The sequence below is a fragment of the Pongo abelii genome, chromosome 16 (genome assembly GCF_028885655.2).
Source record: "Pongo abelii isolate AG06213 chromosome 16, NHGRI_mPonAbe1-v2.0_pri, whole genome shotgun sequence".
Taxonomy (NCBI): domain Eukaryota; kingdom Metazoa; phylum Chordata; class Mammalia; order Primates; family Hominidae; genus Pongo; species Pongo abelii.
In genome coordinates, this window is record NC_072001.2 from 82227985 (window position 1) to 82240125 (window position 12141).

General features: G+C 43.6%; 1 non-coding gene and 1 pseudogene across 1 annotated transcript; one reads left to right on the forward strand and one right to left on the reverse strand.

Annotated features, from left to right (window-relative positions):
- The first annotated feature begins 132 nt into the window (after positions 1 to 132).
- TRNAK-CUU (transfer RNA lysine (anticodon CUU)) lies at positions 133 to 205 on the forward strand. The gene has a single exon. It is a non-coding gene; the product is annotated as a tRNA-Lys (tRNA).
- A 2599-nt stretch (positions 206 to 2804) lies between these two features.
- LOC100459455 (large ribosomal subunit protein eL21-like) lies at positions 2805 to 3444 on the reverse strand (annotated as a pseudogene).
- Between the last annotated feature and the right edge of the window lie 8697 nt (positions 3445 to 12141).

A 12141-nucleotide genomic window follows, 5' to 3' on the forward strand; every position in this document is an offset into this window, starting at 1 on the left:
AAACTTTACCAAAGAAAAAAAAATATATATATATACATATATGGAAAAATCATTTAATGCGAAATGTATTGGAGCAAATCAAAACAATCTTATTCCTTTGAAAAGATCTAGAAAGAACACTTTCCTCTAACTGCCCGGCTAGCTCAGTCGGTAGAGCATGGGACTCTTAATCCCAGGGTCGTGGGTTCGAGCCCCACGTTGGGCGATCTTTGTTTTGCTTTCATTCGACCAACTTCAGGTCTCATCAACAGTAGTAATTTCACCAGTTTCAGCTCTCATCAATGGTAATAACAGACTTCAGCCCAGATGGTCTTATTTTCAAATAATTCAATACCTACAAAACTACTAAGACTAATTTAAAAAAGGAACAATGGGCCTGGCGCGGTGGCTCACGCCTGTAATCCCAACACTTTGAGAGGCCGAGAAGGGTGGATCATGAGGTCAGGAATTCGAGACCAGTCTGGCCAATATGGTGAGACCACCCCACCCCCGTCCCCCACCCCGTCTCCACTAAAAATACAAGAATTAGTTGGGCGTGGTGGCGCGTGCCTGTAGTCTCAGCTGCTCGGGAGGCTGTGGCAGGAGAATCGGAGGCTGTGGCAGGAGAATTGCTTGAACCCAGGAGATGGAGGTTGCAGTGAGCTGAGATCCGGCCATTGCACTCCAGCCTGGGCGACAGGGCAAGAGTCCGTCTCAAAAAAAAGAAAAAAAGGAACAATGAAACCAGTAAATTTCATCTTGTAAATTACACACTTAAAGGCTATCTGCCGTATAAAAGTATTTGTTGCTGAGTGGCCTGTTTGAAGGGCAGCCGAACGCCAAAGGTTAGGGGATAAGAAGACATTAAAATTCATGAAATTGTAGAGTTCATAATATTGCCGAAGTAATCTGTTAAAACGTTTGAAATGTTTATTTTTTACTTAATATTATGTGATATTGAACATTAGTTTGGAGAACAATTCTGTATATTTTTAAACCACTGTTAAGATTGTTTTAGTGATGAACGAATATGGTGGTTATCGTGAACAGAGCCTTAGAACTTTTTTATCCTTTTTTTTTTTGGTGTGCTTCTATGTAGATACCCTTTTATCTTTTCTTTTTTCTTTTTTTCTTTTTTTGAGGTGGAGTCTCGCTTTGTCACCAAGGTTGGAGTGCAGTGGCTCAATCTTGGCTCACTGCAACCTCCACCTCCCGGGTTCAAGCGATTCTCCTGAGCAGCTCAACCTCCTGAGCAGCTGGGACTACAGGCGCACGCCACTACACCCGGCTAATTTTTGAATTTTAGTAGAGATGGGGTTTCACCATATTTGTCAGGCTGGTCTTGAACTCCTAACCTTGTGATCCACCTGTCTTGGCCTCTCAAAGTGCTGGGATTATAGGCATGAGCCACCGCGCCCGGCCAGAAGCTCACTTTCTTTGAGCAAAACTATTATATGTTGACAGCTGCAAGTTTTTTCCTCGTCCTAAATATTTTTAGTCATTCCCAGCAATTCTCAAATGTTCTCTACAATTACTATATGTTAGCTCATCAATTCAAAATACAATTTCAGACCTTGTTAGAAAGATATTAAAAAATTTCAGCATCAGAAATGAAGATACCCAAACACCCCCATTATTACAGATGCATAATTAATCTCTAGGTGATGGGAGTTGAGGTGAATTTATTTATTTATTTATTTATTTATTTATTTATTTATTTATTTTTCTGAGACAGAGTCTCGTTCTGTTGCCAGGCTGGAGTGCAGTGGCGCGATCTTGGCTCACTGCAACCTCTGTCTCCCGGGTTCAAGTGATTCCCCTGCCTCAGCCTCCTGAGTAGCTGGGACTACAGGCCCACACCACCACACCCGGCTAGCTTTTTGTATTTTAGTGTAGACGGAGTTTCATCATGTTGGCCAGGATGACCTCGAACTCCTGACCTTGTGATCTGCCTGCCTTGGCCTTCCAAAGGGCTGGAATCACAGGCATAAGTCACTGCGTCCGGCCCGGATTTTTTCCAGAGAAGTAAACCGGGTGGGAAAAAAAGCAAATTGGTAAATTGATGAAAGGTCAATGAAAATGTTATACATTAATTTAAAATAGAAGAGCGGGGTTACTTGTGTCCCCCAAAAATTCATATGTTAAAATCCTAACCCTCAGAGCCTCAGAATGAGATCTTATTTGGAAAAAGCTCTGTTGCAGATGTAATTAGTTAAGATGCGGTCATACCTGAGTAAGGTGGCCTCCTAATCCATTTTAACTGGTATCTTTATTAAAAAAGGGGAAATTTGGAAAAAGACACACAAACCTAGACACCAACATCTGGAAACCTGGGAGAAAGCCATGTGCAGACGAAGGCAGAAACTGGGGTAATGCTTCTACAAGCTAAGGAACACCAAATGCTCCCGCAAGCTAAGGAACGCCAAAGATTGCCAGCAAACCACCAGAAGCTAGGGGAGAGGAATGGCACAGATTCTTCCTCACAGTCCTCAGAAGGAACCAAACCTACCAATACCTTTACATGGGATGTCTAGCCTCTAGAACTGTAAAATAATAAATTTATGTTTGGCAGTCCCGGGAAACTAATACAATCAGTATTCCAGTTGGGAGGTAATTTTGATTTTAAATTTTATTATTTATTATTTTATTTTACCTTATGTTAAGTAATTGTCATCATCTTCATTCCCAAAAGTCTATGAGAAACAATAGTTTTTTTTTATGCAGTCCTAAGTTAAGGTTAAGTGAGGAAGTTAGGATCACTGAGCCTTCAGAAGTAGCATTTTAACAAGCTTAATCTTTTTTTTTTTTTTTTTACAGCCCAGAGGTCTTTTATTTATTTATTTTTTAACACCTATTATGCCATGAATTCATAGGGAATAGGTTCCAGCAGCTCAGGTTCCTTCCCATTGGTTCTCACAAAGTGTGCTTCTCTGGGTGGAGCAGGCTGGTGCTTCTGTTGAACCCAGGTACTTTCTCTTTGGCTTCCTTCTTTTTCTGATCATTTTCCTTCACACATTTCAGGAAGCTATCTCGGCTTTTAGAGTGCTTAATGTGCTCAATACGCACATTAATTCTCTTGGCAAGAATCTTGCCCTTAACTTGTTTGTTTACAACAATGCCAATAGCATGCTGGGGAACATTATAGACTCTTCCAGTTTTGCCGTGGTAACAATTGTGGGGCATTCCTTTTTGAATGGTACCCATTCCCTTGATGTCTACAATATCACTTTTCTTATAGATTCGCATATATGTGGCCAAAGCAACAACTCCATGTTTTCTAAAAGGCCTGGAGAACATATATCGGGTGCCTCTCCTCTTTCCCTTTGTGTTCGTCATTTTGGCGGATTACTGGAAGATGGCGGTTCCGGCCGAAAGGAACAAGCTTAATCTTAATGGATATTTTTTCTTATTTTGGCTGATGATTCATTATGTTGAGTAGTGACTTATTACTATTTGTACTAAAAAATGCAAAGATATACCACATCAAATACATTTTATTCTCCCATGGAACTCATATTTGAAGATTTTATGTTCAATTAATCTATAAATGAACACTTTAAGACAGTGTGCTAATTTAATGCAGTCCAGTTTCTTCAACAAGTAAATGGCAAAAAAAGAGACAGAGATATCTTAATGGAATGAAATGTGTGGACTTTGTTTCCATCTTGATTTGAACCAGTCATAAAGAAACATGTATGAGACAATCACGGAATCTGAACACAGACTGGGTACTTGAAGATAAGGAGTTATTTGCAATTAAATGCAATAACATCATTTAGAGATACATACTAAATTGTTTATGAATAAAATAGACATGATCTCTGGAATCTGTGTATATGCATTTTTCGGGGGAGAGGAATGAAGAGATATCAATGAAACAAGATTGGCCACATGTTAATAACTGTAGAAGCTGAGTGACCCATACAACACAGTTCATTACACTGTCACCTCTGCTATTGTATATGTTTACATTTTTCCATAAATTTAAATATCATTAGATTATGCAAAAAACAAAAGTGTCTTAACTTCTGTACTCAGTGATCACACTTAGCATCACTAACAGTGAGACAACCAGATATCATGTGCCTGCTGATGTAATGCAATGAGAACTGCACAGCATCACCTTTAAAATAATCTTGTCAAAACACTCAACTTAGATCTAATCAAGTCTTTAGACCTCACTTTGCATTTATAGGAAATGTAAGTAACAAGTAACACCATGAGTAAACAATCAGGTGAATCCAGAATGTCAGACATTCAACAAAGGCCTGGGCTCTTCAGAAAGCAAATACTAATACTAAACAAAGACTAATACCACTACTAATAAAGGCTATGTGTGTGGGGGCAGACTGTATTTGAGCCAAAGGCTTCCCCTCCAGCCCCATTGACAGTCTGGTGAAGCCAATGAATTCTTTTCTCAGAATGTCTTAAATGCATAAAATAAAAAACAGGATTATTAAAAAATAGGTTTTTTTTTTTTTGAGATGGAGTTTTGCTGTTGTTGCCCAGGCTGCAGTGCAATGGTGCGATCTCGGCTCACCGCAACCTCCGCCTCCCAGGTTCAAGCGATTCTCCTGCCTCAGCCTCCCGAGTAGCTGGAATTACAGGCATGTGTCACCACACCTGGCTAATTTTGTATTTTTAGTAGAGACGGGGTTTCTCCATGTTGGTCAGGCTGGTCTCAAACTCCTGACCTTAGGTGATCCGCCCACCTTGGCCTTCCAAAGTGCTGGGATTACAGGTGTGAGCCACCACGCCCGGAGAAATGTAGTTATCAAAATATTTTAAAGTACAATATGGAATACACATGTTCCATTATTTATGCATTAAATAACAAGATGTAGCAGCAGGTCCAATAACTACAATAGTTTTATTTTATTTATTTATTTAGAGACAGGGTCTTGCTCTGTCACCCAGGCTGGAGTGCAGTGGTGCAAACTCAGCTCACTGCAACCTCCACCTCTGAGTTCAAGCCATTCTCCTGCCTCAGCATCCCGAGTAGCTGGGATTACAGGCATGCACCACCACACCCAGCTATTTTTGTATTTTTAGTAGAGACGGGATTTCACCATGTTGGCCAGGCTGGTCTTGAACTCCTGACCTCGTGATCGCCTGCCTCAGCTTCCCAAAGTGCTGGGATTACAAGCGTGAACCACTGCGCCTGGCCAACTATAGTAGTTTTAAAGTAGTGATGAATATAAATAATGTTTCTGAGATATTTTCAATAGCCATAATGTGATATGAAAACATCTGTAATTTATATTGATGACAAAGCCACAGCTCATAGTATTGTAGTTTGTTATCTTCATTCGTAATGGAAGGAAATACTAAATTTTTTTTTTTTTTTAAGATGAAGTCTTGCTTTGTCGCCCAGGCTGGAGTGCAGTGGCGCAATCTCAGCTCCCTGGAAGCTCTGCCTCCCAGGTGCACAGCATTCTCCTGCCTCAGCCTCCAGACTAGCTGGGACTACAGGCGCCCGCCACCGCGCCTGGCTAATTTTTTGTATTTTTAGTAGAGATGGGGTTTCACTGTGTTCGCCATGATGGTGATGGTGTTGATCTCCTGACCTTGTGATCCGCCTGCCTCGGCCTCCCAAAGTGCTGGGATTACAGGTGTGAGCCACTGCGCACAGCCTAGGAAATGCTACATTTTAATTAGAATTTGGTGAAAATAAAAATGTAATTTTTGCCTCATCCAACTTCATGGACCCTTTGAATTGTATCCACAGACTCCTAGCTTAGGAACTTCTGCTCTAGGTTTAAAAAGACAAGAGATTTGGCCAGGCACGGTGGCTCATGCCTGTAATTCCAGCACTTTGGGAGGCTGGGGGAGGTGGATCACTTGAGGTCAGGAGTTTAAGACCAGCCTGGCCAACATGGTGAAATCCTGCCTCTACTAAAAATACAAAAATTAGCTGGGCGTGGTGGTGTGTGTCTAATCCCAGCTACTCTGAGGCAGGAGAATGGCTTGAACCCAGGAGGCAGAGGTTACAGTGAGCTGAGATTTGAGACTGTCTCAAAAAAACCAAAACAAACAAACAAAAAAACAAGAGATTGCTCAGTTCTGGGGCATAATTAAAAAAAAAAAAGAGATTTTAGCCCGGATTGGTGGCTCACACCTGTGACCCCAGCACTTTAGGAGGCTGAGGCGGGCAGATCACCTGAGGTCGGGAGTTCGAGACCAGCCTGACCAACATGGAGAAATCTCATCTCTACTAAAAATACAAAAATTAGCCAGGCATAGTGGCGCATGCCTGTAATCTCAGCTACTCAGGAGGCTGAGGCAGGAGAATTGCTTGAACCCAGGAGGCAGAGGTTGCGGTGAGCCGAGATCGTGCCATTGCACTCCAGCCTGGGTAACAAGAGCGAAGCTCCGTCTCAAGAAAAAAAAAAAAAAAAGATTTAACAATCAAATGTAATACATTGTTATTTAACAGCTCTTGTTTTGAAAAAAGGAGGACACAAACAAGTGAGGAAATCTGGAGTGAGTACTGCATAATTTTAGGAAACTATTGTTATTCCCTGTTGACATAGGTTTCTAATAGCAACAAGTTGAAAGCAGGCTGCATGTTATTGTGCTGGATGTGATATGGTATTGCGGCATGTAGAAAATGCTTATTTTGGAAGTACATACTAAAGAAACCAGGTGTGAATGGTTATTATGTGTTTACACACACATCCCACATAAATATATGTCAATATAAGGCACATACAGGGAAATGTTCACAGTTGTTTAATGGAGGTGATATAAAACGTCTTTTTCTTCTTCTTCTTCTTTTTCTTTTTCTGAGACAGAGTCTTGCTCTGTCACCCAGGCTGGAGTGCAGTGGCACAATCTTGGCTCACTGCAACCTCTGCCTCCCGGGTTCAAATGATTCTCCTGCCTCAGCCTCCTGAGTAGCTGAGACTACAGGCATGTGCCACAGCACCCGGCTAATTTTTATATTTTTAGTAGAAATGGGGTTTCACCATGTTGGCCAGGCTGGTCTCAAACTGTTGACCTTGTGACCCACCCGCCTCGGCCTCCCAAAGTGTTGGGATTACAGGCATGAGCCACTGCACCTGGCTAAAATGTATTGTTCTTTCTACTTTTCTGTATGTTTGAACTTTTCATAATAAAATCTTTAAAAAGTGACTTTAAAAATATTTTTATTGAGGTATAATGTAGGTTTGTTAAGGTGCATTACTAGTAAGTGTACAGCTTGATGAATTTTTACATGTGTAAAACATATAACACCATCTCACCACACCAGATTAAGATACAGAACATTTCTGTCACTGTTCTGTAGTTTCCTAGTGCCCCTAATTTCTAACACTATTGATAAAGTATATACTCTTTCATGTCTGGTTTCTTTTGTACACCACAAGTTCCTGTTATATTAAAGCCAGTTTTCATGTGGGGCGCAGTGGCTCACACCTGTAATCCTGGCACTTTTGGAGGCCAAGGCGGGTGGATGGCCTGAGCTCAGGAGTTCAAGACCAGCCTGGGCAACACGGTGAAATCCTGTCTCTACTAAAATACAAAATGTTAGCTGGGCATGGCAGTGTGCACTTGTAATCCTAGCTACTCGGGAGGCTGAGATAGGAGAATCGCTTGAACCCGGGAGGTGGAGTTTGCAGTGAGCCGAGATCATGCCATTACACTCCAGCCTGGGTGACAGAGAGAGGCTCCACGTCAAAACAAAAACAGGCTGGGCGCAGTGGCTCACGCCTGTAATCCCAGCACTTTGGGAGGCCGAGGCGGGTGGATCATGAGGTCATGAGATCAAGACCAGCCTGGCCAAGATGGTGAAACCCTGTCTCTACTAAAACTACAAATATTAGCTGGGCGCGGTAGCAGGTGCCTGTAATCCCAGCTACTTGGGAGGCTGAGGCAGGAGAATCGCTTGAACTCGGGTGGCAGAGGTTGCGGTGAGCCAAGATCGTGCCACTGTACTCCAGCCTGGGCGACAGAGTGAGACTCCATCTCAAAAAAAACAACCACCAGTTTTCAGAGACTCTATGATGCCGTGTTTGTCAAGAATGTGGAAAAACAAGCCTTTTCTTAAATTGCTAGTTGAAATGTAAAATGATGAAACCTTTCACAAGGCAATTTAAAATGCCCACATTCTTTGACCTAGTAATTCTACCTCTTGGGTCCTAAAAAAATAAAAGCAAAGTGCAGAAGGCAGGCATGGTGGCATGATCTGTATTCCCAGCTACTCTGGAAGCTGAGGCATGAGGACTGCTTGATCCTAGGATTCCAGCCTGGACACTCTAGCCAGGACAACATAGCCTGGCTATGTCGACACGCTACCCTGGACAACATAGTGAGACCCTGTCTCTTAAAAAAAAAAAAAAGAAAAAGCAATGTGCACAAAGATTAGATAAATCTTGAAATATTTATACTATGTTTATACTATGGTATGTCGAAAGCTATTGAAAATGTGAGGTACTCATGTTTGTAATCCCAGCACTTTGGGAGGCAGAGGTGGAAGGATTACTTGAGGCTAGGAGTTGGAAACCAGCCCGGTCAACATAGCGAGAGCACATCTCTGCAAAAATAAAAGTATTAGTTGGGTGTGGTGGCATCCACCTGCAGTCCCAGCTACTGGTGAGGCTGAGGCAGGAGGATCACTTGAACCCAAGAACTGCAAGCTGCAGTGAGCCATGATCATGCCACTGTGCTCCAGCCTCGGAGACAGAGCAAGACCGTGTTTCAAAAAAAAAAAGGGTGAGATAGACCTATATGTAATTTGAACAATCCCCAGGATATATTATTATGTTAAAAAAGAATACAACTGGGATGGGCGTGGTGGCTCATGCCTGTAATCCCAGCACTTTGGGAGGTCGAGGTGGGGGGATCACAAGGTCAAGAGATCGAGACCATCCTAGCCAACTTGGTGAAACCCTGTCTCTACTAAAAATACAAAAATAAGCCAGGCGTGGTGGTGGGCGCCTGTAATCCCAGCTACTCAGGAGGCTGAGGCAGGAGAATCGCTGGAATCTGGGAGGTGGAGGTTGCAGTGAGCCAAGATCACACCACTGCACTCCAGCCTGGCGAAAGAGCGAGACTCCATCTCAAAAAAAAAAAAAAAAAAAAAAGAATGCAACTGAACAATATGTACAGACCATTTATGGTAAAAAAAAAAAAAAAAAAAGGAGAAAAATGCACACACCAAATGGTGGGAAGGTAAATGGGGGGGGGGGGGAATAAACATGTTCCTTAAGTTTTGCCCTGTATTTTATATTTCTCAATTGTTGCATCATGAGCCCAAATATTTGAATATTACCTGTGTAATTAACACATAAAGGCAAATAAGTTGACTTCAATACAAAAGCAGAAATAACACAAAGAGAATTCCAGGATAAAAAAACTCCTCATGGATTCCCAAATAACTCATAACAGGGGGGAACTGGGCAGATGAGGGGTGGAGGTGGGAAAGAGACTGTCACTATTTTCTTTTTTTTTTTCGAGACAGAGCCTCACTCTGTCACCCAGGCTGGAATGCAGTGTTGCAATCTCGGCTCACTGCAAGCTCCGCCTCTTGGGTTCACGCCATGCTCCTGCCTCAGCCTCCTGAGTAGCTGGGACTACAGGCGCCCGCCACCACGCCCAGCTAATTTTTTGTATTTTTAGTAGAGATGGGGTTTCACCGTGTTAGCCAGGATGGTCTTGATCTCCTGACCTCGTGATCCGCCCGCCTTGGCTTCTCAAAGTGCTGGGATTACAGGCGTGAGCCACCACGCCCAGCCCACTATTTTCATTTTTGTATTTTTAAACGTTTGGATCAAAAAAGTTCGTGCAGGCTGGGCACAGTGGCTCACGTCTGTAATCCCAGCACTTTGAGAGGCTGAGGCAGGTGGATCACCTGAGGTCAGGAGTTCGAGAACAGCCTGGCCAACATGGTGAAACCCCATCCCCACTAAATATACAAAAATTAGCCGGCCATAGTGGTATGCGCCTGTAATCCCAGCTACTTGGGAGGCTGAGGCAGAAGAATCGCTTCAATCTAGGAGGTGGAGGCTGCAGTGAGCTGAGACTGCACCACTACCCTCTAGCCTGGGCGACAGAGTGAGACTTGGTCTCATAACAACAACAACAACAAAAAATTGGCCGGGCGCAGTGGCTCACGTCTGTAATCCCAGCACTCTGGGAGGCCGAGGCAGGAGGATCATGAGGTCAGGAGATTGAGACCATCCTGGCCAACATGGTGAAACCCCATCTCCACTAAGATACAAAAAATTAGCCGGGCGTAGTGGTGCGCTCCCGTAGTCCCAGCTACTAAGGAGGCTGAAGCAGGGGAATCGCTTGAACCCAGGAGGCAGAGGTTGCAGTTAGCTGAGATTGTGCCACTGCACTCCAGCCTGGCTACAGAGCAAGACTGTCTCAAAAAAATAATTTAAAAAAAGTATGTATTTTATATTCAATAAAAAATTTAAAAGTATACAAGACAGTTTTGGTGGGGTGGGGTCCAAAGAAGCCCTTGTCCCTTTTTACAATTTAGCAATGGTGTCCAAGGGAGTGAATACAGTCATGGGTTTTTAGTTTCTGTTTCTGGTTGGGCCAGTAAAGCCCCTTCCTCATCCCTCTTTTCCACTTATCACTAAAAACCATGGCTTCAGGGTGCTAAAAGCCTAAACAAAACAAAAACAAAATAAGGCAGGTTGGAAAAGCTTGCAATTAGTCGTGACAAGATGGTGTATATTCAACTGGAATAAGGAAGGTTTTTGTGGGTTTCTGTTGTCAGAGAAGGGGTTGTGTTAAAAAGACTGAAGGAGAAATGGAAGTCAGATAAATGGAGAGGGGCCCAGAATTGGTGGGGTGTGGAACCCGGGCAGGGGAGGGCTTAGAAAAGCCATGGAGACAGGCTGGGCGCAGTGGCTCACGCCTATAATCCCAGCACTCTTAGGAGGCCAAGACGGGTGGGTCACCTAAGGTCGGGAGTTCAAGACCAGTCTGACCAACATGCAGAAACCCCATCTCTACAAAAATACAAAAATTAGCCCGGTGTGGTGTCACATGCCTGTAATCCCAGCTACTCGGGAGGCTGAGGCAGGAGAATCGCTTGAACCTGGGAGGCAGAGGTTGCAGTGAGCTGAGATCGCACCATTGCACTACGGCCTGGTTAATAAGAGGGAAACTCCGTCTCAGAAAGAAAAAAAAAAAAAAAAGAAAAGCCATGGAGACAAAGGTTTGCGTAGGAGAACAAAGGTTTGCATAGGGGACGCAGGTAGGCTAAGAACTGTTTGTGGAAGGATTTAAATGCCAGGCTAAGGACTTTGAGATTTATCGTTTAAAGTTCACTGAGCACTTATTCATTGTTGGGCACTGCGCTAAGCCCGTATATGTAATTCTCACAATAAACTGACGGAAATGGTGCTATTTTGCAGATTAGCCAACGAAGCTGTTTTTGAACAGGGAACGACATAAAGAAATCCATTTGTTTAGGCCAGGCACGGTGGCTCACGCCTGTAATCCCAGAACTTTGGGAGGCCAAGCCGGGTGGATCACGAGGTCAGGAGTTCCAGACCAGCCTGGCCAACATGGTGAAACCCAGTATCTACTAAAAATACAAAAATTAGCTGGGCGTGGTGACACGTGCCTGTAATCCCAGCTACTCCGGAGGCTGAGGCAGGAGAATCGCTTGAACCTGGGAGGCGAAGGCTGCAGTGAGCCGAGATCGCGCTACTGCACTCCAGTCTGGGCAACGGAGTGAGACTCCATCTCAGAAAAAAAAAAGTATACTATTGAAGAAATCCGTTTGTTTAAAGTGACAAAAAGCACAAACAGGGCAGGTACGAATACAGACGTTGACGTATTCACACTAGCCTTTTTCAGAAAGCAGAGCTCCATTATCTCAAAAAGCTAAAGCCTGACTAGTGTTTCCCACGTCAACTTCCTCATTTCCGCAAGGCTGGGCTGGAGAAGAGGAGGTAGACCTGGGAGCCAACAATTGGCTATCCATCCCACCAAATAGGCTCCGCAGTGGGCTTGCTAAACAACGAAGCTTCCAGAAGCGGACCCCACTTCCCACCCTCTTGTGGCCAGATTGCTGATCCTAAAACCTTTCTATGCAAAAACTAGCGGAATGCTATTGAATGTGGGTTTCCGAGTCAGCCCTATTCTCTCCGGCTACTTCAACATCAACGGGGGCTTATTTGCCCAAGGGACGTCGCAACT